Source organism: Lithobates pipiens, unplaced genomic scaffold (assembly GCF_037356315.1).
Source record: "Lithobates pipiens isolate NorthernLeopardFrog02 unplaced genomic scaffold, aLitPip1_a1.2 Scaffold_75, whole genome shotgun sequence".
Classification (NCBI taxonomy): Eukaryota; Metazoa; Chordata; class Amphibia; order Anura; family Ranidae; genus Lithobates; species Lithobates pipiens.
This window is the reverse complement of record NW_027507898.1, coordinates 1,328,523-1,347,571: the sequence shown is the minus strand read 5'-3', so window position 1 is coordinate 1,347,571 and position 19,049 is coordinate 1,328,523. Positions and strand designations below refer to the sequence as shown.

Here is a 19,049-nt window from a genome sequence, read left to right as displayed (position 1 = left end):
ATGGCCAATGACATAACACATGTATGAGGTGAATCTGGGATCGACAACTACAAGCATTCTTTTTTTATATGTGAAGTTCTGAAAATTCTGGAATCTTGAGACAATGGAGGCGAGGGAAGGTCAGGGTAGGCAAAGAAGAGGGTGCAGGAGATGATCACCAGCACCAGCACCGTGATATAGAGCACTGACACCTGCACCGTGATAGAGTGATCTGACACCAGCACCGTGACATAACACATGTATGAGGTGAATCTGGGATCGACAACTACAAGTATTCTTTTTTTAATATGTGAAATTATGAAAATTCAGGAATCTTGAGATAATGGATGCGAGGGAAGGTCAGGGTAGGCAAAGAAGAGGGTGCAGGAGATGATCACCAGCACTGTGATATAGAGCACTGACATCTGCACCGTGATAGAGTGATCTGACACCAGCACCATGACATAACACATGTATGAGGTGAATCTGGGATCGACAACTACAAGCATTCTTTTTTTATATGTGAAATTCTGAAAATTCAGGAATCTTGAGACAATGGAGGCGAGGGAAGGTCAGGGTAGGCAAACCACAGGGTGCAGGAAAAGATCACCAGCACCAGCACCGTGATATAGAGCACTGACACCTGCACCGTGATAGAGTGATCTGACACCAGCACCGTGACATAACACATGTATGAGGTGAATCTGGGATCGACAACTACAAGCATTCTTTTTTTATATGTGAAATTTTGAAAATTCAGGAATCTTGAGATAATGGAGGCGATGGAAGGTCAGGGTAGGCAAAGAAGAGGGTGCAGGAGATGATCACCAGCACTGTGATATAGAGCACTGACACCTGCACCATGATAGAGTGATCTGACACCAGCACCGTGACATAACACATGTATGAAGTGAATCTGGGATCGACAACTACAAGCATTCTTTTTTTATATGTGAAATTCTGAAAATTCAGGAATCTTGAGATAATGGAGGCGAGGGAAGGTCAGGGTAGGCAAAGGTATCATGAGCGAGTCATCGACCATGTACGGTCACATCTGGTGCTCCCAGGACACCGGCACATGGCTCCGCAGTGTGGGCTTTTTTTAACGTGTCCGCTGCTGACAATAGCGTTGCCATCTGCAATCTTTGCAGTCAACGCATTAGTCGCGGTAAGCCCAACACTCACCTAGGGACGACCGCCTTAAGAAGGCACATGAGCAGCCATCACCGAGCCCAGTGGAAGCAACAGAACACACAAAGCCACACTCCAGGCTCTCACAGTCCAGCCTCGTCTTCTACTTCTCCTTCTTCTCTCTCCTCACAATTGTCCTCCACTCCACCTTCCATCACGCCAAGCTCACGTTTTTCTGCAAAAAGGCAGACTTCCGTGGGCCTAATGTTCGAGCGTAAAAAAAATGATGACGCCGGATAACCCTCTTGCCCAACGGTTGACGGCTGGCTTGTCAGAACTCATAGCCCGCCAACTACTGGCATATAAACTGGTGGACTCGGAGGCCTTTCGCAAAATTGTGGCCATTGGAACACCACAATGGAAGGTCCCAGGAAGGAAGTATTTCTCACAGAAGGGCATCCCAGAGCTATATGGCCATGTTCAACGGCAAGTGAATGTATCTTTGGCACACAGTGTCGGTGCCAAGATACATCTGACCACAGACACGTGGTCTAGCAAACACGGGCAGGGAAGGTATATCACTTTTACTGCCCACTGGGTAAACCTTCTGACGGCTGTCAAGCATGTAACCCGTGGCACCCGTGTAGATTTGGTTTTACCGCCACGGATTGCATGCAGGCCTGGCCCTTCTTCTCCTCCTCCTCCTACTCCATCTTCCTCCCTCTCCTCCTCGGCTGACTCCTCCTTTTCCGCTGCTAGCGGCTCTTCTGCTACGCCGCCCAAGCTCCCCAGAACCTATTCGACATGCCAGGTGAGACGTTGCCATGCCGTGCTGCGTCTGTTGTGCCTGGAAGCCAAGAGCCACATCAGGCCCGGCACTCCTTTCAGCTTTGCGTTCACAGGCAGATCAGTGGCTAACACGGCTCAATTTGACAGTTGGTAAAGTGGTGTGTGACAACGGTGCCAATCTGCTTAGCGCATTGAAACAGGGCAAAATCACGCCCGTGCCATGCATGGCACACGTCTTAAACTTGGTCGTGCAGTGATTCATTGTCAAATACCCTGGGGTCCAGGACATCTTGCGGCAGGCAAGGAAAATCTCTGCCCATTTCAGAAGATCTTACACGGCCATGGCTCGCCTTGCTGACATTCAGCGGCGACACAATCTGCCTGTCAGACGTCTTATTTGCGATTGCCCGACGCGATGGAACTCAACCTATATGCTTGATAGGCTGCTCCAGCAGAAACGTGCAGTTAACGTCTACCTGTATGAACTCTGCGGCAGAACAGTTTCTGGGGAGCTAGGGTTTTTTCACCGCGCCAGTGGCTGCTATAGCGCGACACATGCAGACTTCTGCGCCCATTTGAGGAGATCACCAAACTGGTCAGTCGCAGCCATGGCGCCATCAGTGACATGGTACCTTATGCCTTCTTTATAGAGTGTGCATTGCGTCGTGTCATTGATCAAGCTGTGGAGGAGCAGGAGCGGGAAGATGAGGAAGTCGCAATGCTGGATGAATTCCCAGAGGGGGCTACTCTATCTGAGACAAGTGAACAACAGGAGTCTGAAGAGGAGTCAGAGGAGGATGGTGCCGGGGCGGATGAGGAGGAGCAAGAAGAGCATGCTTTAAACCTTTCTGGGATCCCTGTTGTGCGTGGATGGGGAGAGGAGAATGAAGAGGACGACATTATCCTGGATGATGAGCAGGAGCCACGCCACCACACCGCTTCCAGCTTAGTGCAAATGGGGCCTTCATGCTCCAGTGTTTTAATAGGGACCCCCGTATAAAAAGCATGAGGGTCAAGGACCAGTACTGGGTGGCAACGTACTTAGACCCCCGGTACAAACACAAAATGGTGGAAATGTTACCGCCGTCACAGAGGGCTGGCAGAATGGAGCACTTCCAGGCCTTGCTTCGAGAAATGCTGCATTCTGCTTTTGCGTGCGCTGGCAGAGGAGCAATTACCTCTCCCAGAGAAGGAGTTGCGGGTACCAATCCAACAGCGCCTGCAAGAAGAGGCCGGCTTGAAGATGTGTTGGTGACTTCGGATATGAGGTCATTCTTTCAGCTGACCCATCGACAGGTGTCATCCGGATCCAGCATCAGGTAATGCCTAGACCGTCAGGTGTCCGACTACATCGGGTTAACGGCCGATGTGGACGCTCTGAGGAGTGATGAACCCCTGAACTACTGGGTGGGCAGGCTTGACCTCTGGCCAGACCTTGCCCAATTTGCAATCGAACTGTTGGCTTTCCCCTCATGCAGTGTCCTGTCCGAAAGGAGGTTCAGCACAGCAGGGGGGATCGTGACCGATAAGCGTATTCGCCTAGCTCACGACAGCGTTAACTACCTCACATTTCTAAAAATGAATGAGGCATGGATCTCGGAGGAATTCAACACATGTGACCAGTAGACCATGTATATGTCTATAAACAATTTTTTTAATCGAGCACACAGACCTTTCTTCATTTGGCTCACTTCCTTGTCCAAAAAAAGCACACCATACTATATGCCCGTACCCTCCTCTTTGAAGAGGTTGAGCGGTGTCATATTTCTCCTGGGGCTGCTTATTATGAGGGGCTCCCACCATCCCTGTGCTGTGCTGACTTTCTCCTGGGGCTGCTTATTATGAGGGGCTCCCACCATCCCTGTGCTGTGCTGACTTCCTCCTGGGCTGTACCTCTGCTGTGCATATTATGAGGGGCTCCCACCATCCCTGTGCTATGCTTATTATGAGGGGCTCCCACCATCCCTGTGCTGTGTTGACTTCCTCCTGGGGCTGCTTATTATGAGGGGCTCCCACCATCCCTGTGCTATGCTGACATCCTCCTGGGGCTGATTATTATGAGGGGCTCCCACCATTCCTTGTGCTATGCTTATTATGAAGGGCTCCCACCATCCCTGTGCTGTGCTGACTTCCTCCTGGGGCTGCTTATTATGAGGGGCTCCCACCATCCCTGTGCTATGCTGACATCCTCCTGGGGCTGCTTATTATGAGGGGCTCCCACCATCCCTGTGCTATGCTGACTTCCTCCTGGGGCTGCTTACGGTGCAGGTGTCAGTGCTGTATATCACGGTGCTGATGTCTGTACTCTCTATCACGGTGCTGGTGTTAGAGCTTTATGTCACGCTGCTGATGTCAGTGCTCTCTATCACGGTGCTGCTGTCAGTGCTGTATATCAAGGTGCTGGTGTTAGTGCTTTATGTCACGCTGCTGATGTCAGTGCTGTATATCACGGTGCTGCTGTCAGTGCTGTATATCACGGTGCTGGTATTAGTGCTTTATGTCAAGCTGCTGATGTCAGTGCTCTCTATCACGGTGCTGTTGTCAGATCACTCTATCATGGTGCAGGTGTCATTGCTGTATGTCACGCTGCTGGTGATCATCTCCTGCACCCTCTTCTTTGCCTACCCTGACCTTCCCTCTCCTCCATTGCCTTCATGCGCTCCACAGTCCTGAATTGTCACAACAATTTCCTATATAAAAAAAGAATGCTTGTAGTTGTCGATCCCAGATTCACCTCATACATGTGTTATGTCATTGGCCATGTGGTGGGACTATGTTTGCGCAGCTATTAATTATTTTGTGGCTGCAAATTTGACCTGTAGGTTTGCAAAGTTCGCCTCCCATTGAAGTCAATGGGGCCCGCCGCGAATGTTCGCGGTCCGCGTTCGCGAAACGTCCCGTTGGAAGTTCGTCCATCACTACTCCTCTGTATTTATAATATAAAACTGCATGGAGGGCACTGGACAAAGCACTAGGGACAAAAGGGATGTGAAATCATTTCATACAGTGATATAATCATTAAGATTACAGTGTACTGTATGTATTATGATTTTTCACATATTTGAATTTGCCGCTTGGCTCTACCCCCATGCGCCGCTCGCAGGGAATGGAGCCCGGCACACAGAGGCATTGGGCGGAAGACACAGACACAGCGGGGGGGATATTGGAGGATCCTGGGGACAAGGTAAGTACACTGCACCAGGATCCTGCAATGCAATCCCGAGTGTGGCTCGGGGTTACCGCTAATGGTGCGGAAATTTAACCCCGAGCCACACTCAGGGAAACCGCCAAGGAGGTTAATGAGAAGTTCACTTCAAATAAATAAATGCAATTTTTTTTTGCCTTTTGGAGCCTGGAAAACATGGCACCAGCAATCAGCAGATTGCTGATACCATGCAGGTCTCCTGCAGACTGTCAGTGTAAAGGCGCGTACACACGGGCGGACTGTCTGGCCAACTTAGTCCGTCAGACAATCCAACGGACAGTCCGTCCTACTTTCGAATGAACGGACTTGACCACACACGGATGCAAAACAGTCCGTCGAAAGTTTGCGCGATGACGTGTACAGCACGTACGACGGGACTAGAAATAGGAAGTCCAATACACAGCAATGCAACCTTTCGCCGTGTAAATCCTTTCTGAGCATGCGCCATACTTAGTCCGTCGAACTAGCCTACTCACGAGCGGATTGTCCGCTGAAACCAAAGTCTGACGGACAATATTACGGAAATTCCGAAATACTTAGTCCGCCAGACTGCACGCTGAAAAAGTCCGCTGAAGCCCACACACGAGCGGACTGTCCGCTGAAATGTGTTTCGACGGACTAAGTTGGCCAGACAGTCCGCCCGTGTGTACCACAAAGGATGGCGATGCTTGTAGATCATTCACACACACAGAGTCCTGTGCTGTGAAGGAATAATGCAGCCGTGTGAGCAGAGCCCCGTGCGGCCGCACTGTTTTCAAAAAGTGACAGCTAGTATAGGGAACTTCTCCCCATGCTGCTGCCAGAGGGAGAGGAGGAAACGGTGAATGGCTGCAGCAGTAGGAACATGTTACATGTTTCACCTTAAAAATGGATGGAACATGTAACACGTTCCCAAAGGTGGATTTATCCTTTAAAGAATCTTAAAGACACAGCGCAACATACAGTGCCTTTGCGAAAGTATTCGGCCCCCTTGAACTTTTCAACCTTTTGCCACATTTCAGGCTTCAAACAAAGATATAAAATTTAAATTTTTTGTGAAGAATCACCAACAAGTGGGACACAATTGTGAAGTGGAACAAAATCTATTGGATTTTTGAAACTTTTTTAACTAATAAAAAAATGAAAAGTGGGGCGTGCAAAATTATTCGGCCCCCTTGCGTTAATACTTTGTAGAGCCACCTTTTGCTGCGATTACAGCTGCAAGTCGCTTGGGGTATGTCTCTATCAGTTTTGCAAATCGAGAGACTGAAATTCTTGCCCATTCTTCCTTGCAAAACAGCTCGAGCTCAGTGAGGTTGGATGGAGAGCGTTTGTGAACAGCAGTTTTCAGCTCTTTCCACAGATTCTCGATTGGATTCAGGTCTGGACTTTGACTTGGCCATTCTAACACCTGGATACGTTTATTTGTGAACCATTCCTTTGTAGATTTTTCTGTATGTTTGGGATCATTGTCTTGTTGGAAGATAAATCTCCGTCCCAGTTTCAGGTCTTTTGCAGACTCCAACAGGTTTTCATCCAGAATGGTCCTGTATTTGGCTGCATCCATCTTCCCCTCAATTTTAACCATCTTCCCTGTCACTGCTGAAGAAAAGAAGGCCCAAACCATGATGCTGCCACCACCATGTTTGACAGTGGGGATGGTGTGTTGAGGGTGATGAGCTGTGTTACTTTTATGCCAAACATATCGTTTTGCATTGTGGACAAAAAGTTCGATTTTGGTTTCATCTGACCAGAGCACCTTCTTCCACATGTTTGGTGTATCTCCCAGGTGGCTTGTGGCAAACTTTAGACAAGACTTTTCATGGATATCTTTGAGAAATGACTTTCTTCTTGCCACTCTTCCATAAAGGCCAGATTTGTGCAGTGTACGACTGATTGTTGTCCTATGGACAGACTCTCCCATCTCAGCTGTAGTTCTCTACAGTTCATCCAGAGTGATCATGGGCCTCTTGGCTGCATCTCTGATCAGTCTTCTCCTTGTCTGAGCTGAAAGTTTAGAGGGACAGCCAGGTCTTGGTAGATTTGCAGTGGTCTGATACCCCTTCCATTTCAAAATGATCGCTTGAACAGTGCTCCTTGGGATGTTTAAAGCTTGGGAAATCTTTTTGTATCCAAATCCGGCTTTAAACTTCTCCACAACAGTATTACGGACCTGCCTGGTGTGTTCCTTGGTCTTCATGATGCTCTCTGCGCTTTCAACAGAACCCTGAGACTATCACAGAGCAGGTGCATTTATACAGAGACTTGATTACACACAGGTGGATTATATTTATCACCATCAGTCATTTAGGACAACATTGGATCATTCAGAGATCCTTGCTGAACTTCTGGAGTGAGTTTGCTGCACTGAAAGTAAGGGGGCCGAATAATTTTGCACGCACCACTTTTCAGTTTTTTATTTGCTAAAAAAGTTTAAAATATCCAATAGATTTCGTTCCACTTCACAATTGTGTCCCACTTGTTGGTGATTCTTCACAAAAAATTAAAATTTAATATCTTTATGTTTGAAGCCTGAAATGTGGCAAAAGGTTGAAAAGTTCAAGGAGGGCGAATACTTTCGCAAGCCACTGTATATATATATATTAGACATGTGCGATTAGTTTTGTACGAATCTCAAATTCTTACGAATTTCCAAAAATTCGTACGTTCGGGAGGATCCGAAATACGAATTGCCGTGCGTCCGAATTCTGTACGGAATACGAACTTTTGTTTACGAATTCCGGATTTCGGACGACAACTCGGTCATTATGTTTATTATGACTTGTAAAAGACTTTTGTGATAGAAGTCAATGTAAGTTGCCTGAAGACATCAGTGAAGCACTTTCCTCCTCTCTGGGCAGGCTGCCAAGAAAAGATCAAAGTGATACAATGTTTCTTCTTCAATGGGCTGAACTCTGTGTGTAGAAGTTCTCAGTTTACCCATTTAAAGACTAAATCTTTTCTGACACTTGTTGCTTACTAGTAAAAATCCAGTATTTTCTGCTAGAAAATCACTCATAAGCCCCAAAAATTATATATATATTTTTAGCAGAGACCCTAGGGAATAAAATAGCGGTTGTTGCAATATTTTATGTGACGCGGTATTTGCGCAGAGGTCTTTCAAACGCAAGTAAGCCCTTTTTTTTCGGTCGACCTCTAGAGAGCACTGACATTAGCAGCGTGACATACAGCAATGACACCTGCACCGTGATAGAGTGATCTGCCACCAGCACCGTGATAGAGAGCACTGACATCAGCAGCGTGACATAAAGCACTGACACCAGCACCGTGATATAAAGCACTGACACCAGCACCGTGATATACAGCACTGACACCTGCACCGTAAGCAGCCCCAAGAGGAAGTCAGCATAGTACAGGGATGGTGGAAGCCCCTCATAATAAGCAGCCCCAGGAGGAAGTCAGCATATCACAGGGATGGTGAACTTTGCAAACCTACAGGTCATATTTGCAGCCACAAAATAATTACTAGCTGTGCACACATAGTCCCACCACATGGCCAATGACATAACACATGTATGAGGTGAATCTGGGATCGACAACTACAAGCATTCTTTTTTATATGTGAAGTTCTGAAAATTCAGGAATCTTGAGACAATGGAGGCGAGGGAAGGTCAGGGTAGGCAAAGAAGAGGGTGCAGGAGATGATCACCAGCACCAGCACCGTGATATAGAGCACTGACACCTGCACCGTGATAGAGTGATCTGACACCAGCACCGTGACATAACACATATATGAGGTGAATCTGGGATCGACAACTACAAGTATTCTTTTTTTTATATGTGAAATTATGAAAATTCAAGAATCTTGAGATAATGGATGCGAGGGAAGGTCAGGGTAGGCAAAGAAGAGGGTGCAGGAGATGATCACCAGCACCAGCACTGTGATATAGAGCACTGACACCTGCACCGTGATAGAGTGATCTGACACCAGCACCGTGACATAACACATGTATGAGGTGAATCTGGGATCGACAACTACAAGCATTCTTTTTTTATATGTGAAATTTAGAAAATTCAGGAATCTTGAGATAATGGAGGCGATGGAAGGTCAGGGTAGGCAAAGAAGAGGGTGCAGGAGATGATCACCAGCACCAGCACTGTGATATAGAGCACTGACACCTGCACCGTGATAGAGTGATCTGACACCAGCACCGTGACATAACACATGTATGAGGTGAATCTGGGATCGAAAACTACAAGCATTCTTTTTTTATATGTGAAATTCTGAAAATTCTGGAATCTTGAGATAATGGAGGCGAGGGAAGGTCAGGGTAGGCAAAGGTATCAGGAGCGAGTCATCGACCATGTACGGTCACATCTGGTGCTCCCAGGAAACCGGCACATGGCTCCGCAGTGTGGGCTTTTTTTAACGTGTCCACTGCTGACAATAGCGTTGCCATCTGCAATCTTTGCAGTCAACGCATTAGTCACGGTAAGCCCAACACTCACCTAGGGACGACCGCCTTAAGAAGGCACATGAACAGCCATCACCGAGCCCAGTGGGAGCAACAGAACACACAAAGCCACACTCCAGGCTCTCACCGTCCAGCCTCGTCTTCTACTTCTGATGTCAGTGCTGTATGTCACGCTTCTGATGTCAGTGCTTTCTATCACGGTGCTGCTGTCAGTGCTGTATATCACGGTGCTGATGTCAGTGCTGTATGTCGCGCTTCTGATGTCAGTGCTCTCTATCACGGTGCTGCTGTCAGTGCTGTATATCACGGTGCTGATGTCAGTGCTGTATGTCACGCTTCTGATGTCAGTGCTCTCTATCACGGTGCTGCTGTCAGTGCTGTATATCACGGTGCTGGTGTGAGTGATTTATGTCATGCTGCTGATGTCAGTGCTCTCTATCACGGTGTTGCTGTCAATGCTGTATGTCACGGTGCTGGTGTTAATGCTTTATGTCACGCTGCTGATGTCAGTGCTCTCTATCACGGTGCTGTTGTCAGATGACTCTATCACGGTGTAGGTGTCTTTGCTGTATGTCACGCTGCTGGTGATCATCTCCTGCACCCTCTTCTTTGCCTACCCTGACCTTCCCTCTCCTCCATTGCCTTCATGCGCTCCACAGTCCTGAATTGTCACAACAATTTCCCATATAAAAAAAAAGAATGCTTGTAGTTGTCGATCCCAGATTCACCTCATACATGTGTTATGTCATTGGCCATGTGGTGGGACTATGTTTGCACAGCTATTAATTATTTTGTGGCTGCAAATTTGACATGTAGGTTTGCAAAGTTCGCCTCCCATTGAAGTCCATGGGGCCCGCCGCGAATGTTCCGGTTCGCGAACTATCAGCCGCGTTCGTGGTCCGCGTTCGCGAAATGTCCCGTCGGAAGTTCGTCCATCACTATTCCCCAATAGATGGGGACTCTCATTCTGCCAGTTCATTTTTAGGATTCATACTTATTGACTACCATGAGGCTCCATAGATTTATTGTCATAGTGCATACACTAGCATTGCCCTACAGGGGACATGAATTTATGTAAGGGCCTACCCTTAAACATTGACTGGAATATGCATGGCACCTAGACAATTACACTTTTAGTCTTTCCTTTGGTGCACATACTCTACAACCTTTCCTCCGTTGAATAGTCCTTTCCTCGCAGAATGTAGACACTGCATGCAAAACATAAAATATTTCCGTTCTGTTCTGTACTTACACATATTCAGCTGCCTCACAAAACTTGCCATGTTATTGTGCTTGAAGTACTTGGGTAGAACTTCCTTTGCAAACCTGCCTTGGTCAAAAACATGGAAACTGGTGCCATTCTGCAAGAGAGAATTTGGAATATATTTAATGGTGCCGGGAACAAAATAATCTGAAACTGAAAAGAATTTAAGAGTAGTATTCCCTACTAGAAAGGAGGTAGGCCAGCAATACAATAGAACATTTGAACCCAGGGGCAAGGGCATTGCACAGCAAACTGTGAACATATTTATTGATGAATAAGTATTAATTCCACGCTAAGGGTCTATAATCTGAAATCTGGCTGCTGCCTTACCTCAACTTCCCCACCTGTAGGTGGAGTCTATAAAGGTAAGTCTAAAAGAGAGGTATGTGTGGTGCTGCCCAATACTAGTGTCTATTTTATTAAATAAATAAATTCATCTGCATGGTGCCTTTAACTTTAGTGCTAATAAAACTATGTGTTCTAACTGATTTGTGTCACTTATTTATACCTTGTTACCCTTTTAGTAGCTAAATAAATAAATAGCTAAATTGAGTGAACAAATTTATGCCTGCTGTCCCTTTAAATGCTGCACTGAATGAAAAGTGTGTGTTGTTGTTCAAACTACATTTTCCCAGTTGTAACACATTTAATAAATACAATTAATACTGGTAAATGTTCAATATGAAAGTACTCTCATGCCCATTAAACAAAAACTTATGTGCAACAAAACAATTTAAAGGTCTATAAAGAAATGTAAAAATCATTAGTCCATATAAACTCTTCCAATCCAAAATGGATGGTGCTTAAGCATTCATGCATGTACAAGCGGCTGGTGAATAGGTGAAATCACTCGTGCTCCCCCCTCCAGGTCTGTGCTCACCACCAGATGGTTAAGCCCCAACAGGGGTCAAAGGAACCAAACATACTGTAGATGCTCCAAATCCCTTTGGATGGTATCTTATATCTCATCCTCCTCTTCACAGTATATAGTCAGTGGATGTGCTCATATGGATGGGTGAACAGAAAACGCATCTCGTAGCGTAATTCAGTTTTTACATTTATTCTTATAAAAGACAAAAACTCACTTATATGAAAGAGGGAAGATAAAATGCATGCAATATACAATGTGGCCAGGATGCCCTGTGGAAACTGAAAGTGACGCGATGACGCTCCAAGCCCTGCCCTACACGTTTCATCAGAGTGACGCCATAAGGAGCTTGTGAGATAGATTAAAGTAATAAAGGGGTTTACACTAGAGTTCTCTATTTTATATATATTAAGAAAACAGTTATTTTGGAGTGGAAAAGCTGCTGCCCTGGATATATTAACCTGTTGGGGAAAAAAAATGCATTAAGATCATACTCTTCACAGAGGGGTCATGGTCATCTAGTGAGTTCTCGGCTGTGGTGGCGATGCACGGTGGAGGATTAGCAGCACGGAAGAGATAATTTATACTCAGAGCACCATATAAAGTGATATCACTTATTGTTTTATACACAGACAGTATTGGATAGTACTTGGATACTTTGCAGAAGAATTGTTATGTTAGAGCTCATAAACAAAAATACTGATTTGCACATGGAAGAACATTTGGACACTTTACATAAGACTCCCTAACTCCCTAAGGCACACAATAAAGAAGTTCCTCTAAAGCTGGCTATACCGTATGTAGTGCTACCCCCATAGGAGCCGGTTGAGTATTACCTAGATAGTCCTTACTTCTTCACTGGCAGCCAGGTAGACACACTTAGGCTTGATGTAGTCAAATACCAGTCTAGGGGTGTTGTTTTGTAGTTTTTTTTTTGAGGAACTTGGATGAGGTAGGGTGTTTGTAGTAGGACACTCCAGAACAAAACTATTTACAACTTAAGCACTCTAGCTGATCTGGAATTGAGTAGGTGAAGGCCCTTGCTGGGAGCAGATGGCAGACTTCTCCTGTGTAGCAGTGAAGGAATAAAGAATATGAGCAAAGTCTGTTGTAGTAAATGATAGGTTGGCAAAGCTCTTTAGGTCACTAGCCAGTGATCTCTTTAGTTGGACCCTTGGCTAAATGTACTAACGCAAAGGGGTATCCAAAAAGAAACACCCCCTAGATCTTTGGTCTGTACTCACAGGTGTACTAGGACCCCTCCATTTTAGCTTCAGGCCCTCCGGTTGCCCACCTGGGGCAGCATAGCAGCAGGTACAAGGGGAGGCAAGCCTGCCTCACCCCTGACTGGTGCACTCTACCCAGAGCTAAAGTGTTCTCTGAATATATAGGCCAATCCCAGCATTCTCAGGAGCACCTCTCCTGTAAATGGCCGAGACTGCTACGTACATACTCATGCTGCCTATTTGCCTAGCTCCCACCAATGTTCCAAAAAGCTCTACTAGTTTCTTGAAGACAGGAGGAGCCCCTAGGCAAACTTAGAGTGGTTGTTAACCCACTTCTATCAAATCTTCTTATTCCCTCTGTACCTTAATAACGTAAATGTCCCTGTGCCTGTGTTCTGCAAAAAATCAGTTGATCTGTACTGATATAAGCTCCGCTCCGGGCGCACAGCTGATTCCCCTCATCGCTTCTCTCTCTGGCTCACAAAGGGCAATTTGACCACACTAGTGACCAGAAAATCAAACAAACGTTCTTAACTATTTGCCTACCGCCAACAGTACATTTACTGCTGGTGGACAGCTTCCCAAGGCACTGCTGCATACCCGCATGTTGTGGTGGTGATGCGCACAGTTCGCATCCCCTGGGGTGTGCAGCATGATCCACTCTAGACACAGCAGATTGCGTTACTCATTATTGGGTCACTGTGAGCAGCCTAGAGACCAATAGTAATGGAATCCATTCATGGCATCATTGTTTACTACTGTGTGTGATCTGTGACTGGTCACCAGTGATCACATGGGCCATGGGTAATAACTGTGGGTCAATCACAGCATCATAATTGTAAGCTATAGGGTTGATTTACTAAAGCTGGAGAATGCAAAATCTGTTGCAGCTGTGCACTGTAGCCAATCAGATTGTAACTTCAGCTTATTCAATTAAAGTGATTGTAAAGGCAGAGTTTTTTTATCCTAATGCATTCTATGCATAAAAAACCTCTGTGTGCAGCAGCCTTCCTCAGCCCCCCTAATACTTGAGCCCCATCTAGATCCAGCGATGTTGCAGGAGGGTCTTGGCTGCCCGGGATTTATTTGTTATATATATATATATAGATTTGAGCGCCTGTAAAGCGCCTGAAAACTGCTTTACATGCCGTCCAAATATGAAAGTCCAAGTGCTTTCACACTTTCACAGGTGGTGCGCTTGCAGGACGTTAGAGAAAGTTCTGCAAGCAGCATCTTTGGGGCAGTTTGGGAGCACCTGAAAAGATCTTCAGAAGCACCACAAGATGGTGCTTTTAACTCCTTCTTTAGCGCTAATACTTCGGCGGCCCCAGTGTGAAAGTGGCCTTATTATTACCAAGGAAATGTAGCAGACTACATTTTGGCCTAAATTTATGAAAATAGGGTTTTTATTTGCAAATTTTTATAATAGACATTTTTTTTTAAGTTTTTCTAGCACACAACATAGGCATACTTAGAATTACTCCCCAAAACACCTTCTGCTATTCTTTTTATGAATAGTAATAGCACATGTGTGAGAATTTTGCACAGCCTATCTACATAGAGTCCCAAAATCCAAGAAGCACCTTCAGGGGGCTCTAAGGACACAAATTACTATTTCCTGACTACCTATCACATTTTTGGAGGCACTGGAGCACCAGGGCAGTGAGAACACTCACAAAATTACCATTGTTTTAAAATTATACACCCTAATGTATTTTTTAAAAGGCATGAGTTTTTGGAAAGGAAAAATGAAAGAAAATGAAAGTTTTTTGTTTTGTTTTTACAAAAAGTTGTCAGTTTAATAGCATATTATTCACCTACAGCTTAGGCATACTTACAATTACAACCCAAAACACATTCTGCTACTCCTCCCAAGTATGGGTATACCACACGTGTGACACTTTTTCACTGTTTGGAATGACTATGTACTAAACAACGTATCTTGCGTGCCACAAAAATCAACTAAATTAAAACCAATGTACTTTAATGGTAGTTTCTTTATGAGGTCAAGGAATGTAGCTTAGTGTAGCATCACCTAAAGTAGTCACAGTTCCTAAAAGCCAATCAAGCTTAGCCTACTGGTATGTGGCTTCCCTCAGGAATGCCATGTTCACTGGCCAGGAAGTACAGGAGGCTATAAAAAAAAGTAAGAACAAAAGTGTTTCTGTGATTCCAAGAGTGCAGTTGTCTGTTGAAGATGGCTGAGACTACTTTCTGGCAAGAATGTCATCCGTCTCACATACAGATGGGTCAGTTCAGTCGTTAGGCAGAGACATGGTCAGCAAACAGGCAAAGAATTAGTCCAGGCAGCATGCAAAAATGTGGTCAATAAACAGGTCAAAGTCAGTACAGGCAGCAGGCAGAGGCAATACTGCACCCATGTGGCAGTGATTAGGGACACTATTGCTTACTTACACTGGTTTGGTGACACTTGCCACTACTATGGCAGCAAATTTAGTGACACTGGTGACTGGTGACACTGGTGACACTGTGACTGGTGTGACAGTGGCGATGATCAAGAAAACATGTTAGCTTCACTGGTCTGGTGTGGTGGAAATCAGGAAAATTCTTGATGCACTTATCTGGTGACACTGATGCCGCGTGCACACGAGCGGAATGTCCAACAGAAAAAGTCAGACAGAAGCTCATCATTGTATATTCCGATCATGTGTATGCCTCATCTGACTTTTTTTTTTATTCTGACGGACCTAGAAATAGAACATGTTCTAAATATTTCTGACCGAACCAATTCCTATCAGGAAACCGCCCGTCTGTATGCTGTTCCGACGGACCAAAAACATTGCATGCTCTGGAGCAAGTACGAGATAGAAGCTATTGGCTACTGGCTATTGAACTTCCCTTTTCTAGTCCCATTGCATGTTTTATACGTCACCACGTTCTTGACAATCGGAATTTCGTGTGATCGTGTGTACGCAAGACAGTTTCAGCGGAATTCCCTCAGAGTTTATGCCAACGGGAAAACCGGTTGTTTCTACAGGGCATGAGACTTGTGTAACAGTGATCAAGAACACTGATGCTGACTTGCACTGGTCTGGTGATACTGGGATTGGTGGGACGACAATCAAGGACACTGTTACTGGATAACACTGGTCTGGTGATACTGCAACTTGTGTGGCAGTGATAATGAACACTGTAGCTGACATAAACTGATCTGGTGACACTGCAACTAGTGGCTCACTTTTTGAATGTGTGGTGGTGATCGGAGACGCTGTTGCTGGCTTCACTTTTAGGGCTCATTCACAGGAGTGGTAAAACCTTGCAGTTGAACCTCAGTTTTCCTGCCCCTCAACCACTATCCTCTTTAACTGCAGAGGCAGCGGCCGGGGGTGTACATATGCCTAGGCTGCAATCAGTAGCTTTGCAGCTGTGGGAGAAATAATATATCCCCCTAGACGCCCACCAATTGTGACCCATTCAAGTGAATGGGGTGCTTGTGCAGGGTTCAATGGGCTAAAGAGGGAGGAAGGGAAGCAATACGATGCCTCATCACCGCCTGAAAAATGCTCCCTAAAGAGCGATTCAAACAGGGATCACACATGTGAATGAGTCTTTATGGGGACACTATGACCAGAGTGGCAGTGATCAGGGACACTGGGACTGGTGTGGTGGTGAACAGGCAGTGACGGAATTATAGGGGTCGCTGAGATTGCCAAGCCCCCATGCTGCAGGGGGTCCTCAAGTATATCTGAAGGAGCGGGCGGCTGAGACCGAGCTCCCCGATCTTCAGCCGAAGTGTAATCGGCACTGTGCGGGGAGCTCGGAGTCATCACACTGCTTATGACTAAAGTGAAAGCAGTGTGTGCTCTTTGTCTACCCCTACAGTGCAGTACCCGGCAGGAAGAGGTAAGATAAAGCACTGCCATTTTTGAAAAGACTTTATGTGTGTGTGCATTTGTGTGTGTATGTGTGCACATGTGTGTGTGTGTGTGTGTGTATGTGTGTGCATGTGTGTGTGTGCATGTGTGTAGATGGCGACCGGGCGGGGGGCACACTGGGGGCATTCAAGGGCACACTAGCAGCATTTGATGGCACACTGGCAGCGTTTAATGGCACAGTGGCTGCAATTGATGGCACAGTTGTAGCATTTGAGGGCACAGTGGCAGCGTTAAATGGGCACAGTGGCAGCATTTGGCACAGTGGCTGCAATTGATGGCACAGTGGCAGCATTTGAGGGCACAGTGGCAGCGTTAAATGGGCACAATGGCAGCGTTAAATGGGCACAGTGGCTGCAATTGAAGGCACAGTGGCAGTGTTTGATGGCACAGTGACAGCTTTTGATGGCACAGTGGCTGCAATTGATGGCACAGTTGTAGCATTTGAGGGCACAGTGGCAGCGTTAAATGGGCACAGTGGCAGCGTTTGGCACAGTGGCTGCAATTGATGGCACGGTGGCAGTGTTTGGCACAGTGGCAGAATTTGAGGGCACAGTGGCAGCATAAAATGGACACAGTGGCAGTGTTTGATGGCACAGTGGCAGCGTTTGATGGCACGGTGGCAGCGTTTGATGGCACGGTGGCAGCGTTTGATGGCACGGTGGCAGCGTTTGTTGGGCACAGTAGCAGCGTTCGGGCACAGTGGCTGCGATCGATGGCACAGTGGCTGCATTTGAGGGTACAGTGGCAGCGTTTGACGGCACAGTGGCTGCATTTGATGATTTGGTTTATAAAAATGTTGTGCCCCCCAAAAATTTTGAGCATCAACCGCCGCTGTTTAGATGTATGTATGCACATTTTATGTATCTGCGTTTAATCCTGCCCCCCCTTCCCATATTAGAGCTGGGTGATTTAAAAAATAAAAATAAATTTGTCATAAAAAAAAAACTCGATTCACAAATCGAATCCAGTTTTTTTTTATGGACACTGCGCCAGTCCTGAGGAGCTGTGGGCAGGAGTTTTTAGGTGAGGCCGTGGCTTCGTCCTAGTCCGCAGGTCCGGCCTCGTGGACTAGGCCGAAGCCACGGCCTCACCTAAAAACTCCTGCCCGCAGCTCCTCATGACCGGTGTGGTGTCAGCACCGATCCTGGTGAAAAAATAAATATCTAAAAAAAACTATTTGCTGAAAATTTGAATCGATTTGACCTCTCAACTCAATTCAAGATTCAAATCGATTTTTTTCCCCAGCCTTACCCCATATGTGTACAATCAGAACTGTTTTTTTTTCTTGCTTGTTCAAAGTACCAGCAAAAAAAGGCTATTCCTTTGACAAGCGATCTGTGCTCAGATCGCTTTTCCGAGGCATTTGACAGCTGGTAAAGGGGCAATATGTTGCCTCCTGACCACCTTTCTTTTTTTTTTATAACAAACATGTTATACTTACCTTCACTGTGCAGCTCGTTTTGCACAGAGTGGCCCCGAACCTTGTATTCTGGGGTCCCTCGGTGGCTCTCGTGGCTCCTCCTCTTATCAGACAACCCCCTAGGGAAAGTGCTCTCCCGGGGGGGGGGGGTTACCTTGCAGGCGCCCCCGATGCCCGCGTCATTGGATTTTATTAACAGCAGTGGGAGCCAATAGCTGAGCTGCTATCAATCTATCCAATCAGGAGCCGGGCAAAGGAAGAGCGCATCTCCACCTGGTGAAGTTCCAGGGCTCAGGTAAGTAAAACAGGGGGGGGGGCTGGGGTTCCGATGACTGCCAGGTGTTTTTTCACCTTAATGCATAGGATGGATTAAGGTGAAAAAACACAAGGGTTTACAACCCCTTAAATGCATCATCACTATGCTGCAACCGCATGCAATGCACACAGTTGCAGGGAGGTTGCAGTGCAGCCCCATTCACATAGGGATGTACTTAAAGGGTGCCCTGACTGGAAAAAGATTGAGAAACACCAACATAGAGGAACCCATCTCTCCATTTTCCTCCTGCAGCCGCTGAATGCCTGTGGAAGGGAGAAGTGGAGAAGCAGCGGCAAATGGAGAAATTGGTTCCTTTACATGCAGCCACCCAATTGCAACCGGGCCCTGTTGTTCCGCCACCAAACTCGGAGTAAAGGGCCCTGTCAGGGGGGCCCTTCATGGTTTCTTGCATCGGGACCCTGAAGGTTCTAGTTACGCCACTGTGAACAGGGACGCTGTGACTCGAGTGATGTTATTAGGGACACTGTGACTGGGGTAGTTTTTGTTTTGGGTGACATTGTACTGCTGGTGGCCCTGACA

At 46.3% G+C, this 19,049-nt stretch overlaps 1 long non-coding RNA gene across 1 annotated transcript in view; it reads right to left on the bottom strand.

The window, feature by feature from the left end:
- LOC143959450 (uncharacterized) overlaps positions 1-10,875 on the bottom strand; it is a 55,759-nt gene extending 44,884 nt beyond the window's left edge. Inside the window, exon 1 of the long non-coding RNA XR_013270236.1 lies at positions 10,772-10,875. This is a non-coding gene — a long non-coding RNA (uncharacterized LOC143959450). The remainder of the gene's footprint in view (positions 1-10,771) is intronic.
- Positions 10,876-19,049: the final 8,174 nt, after the last annotated feature.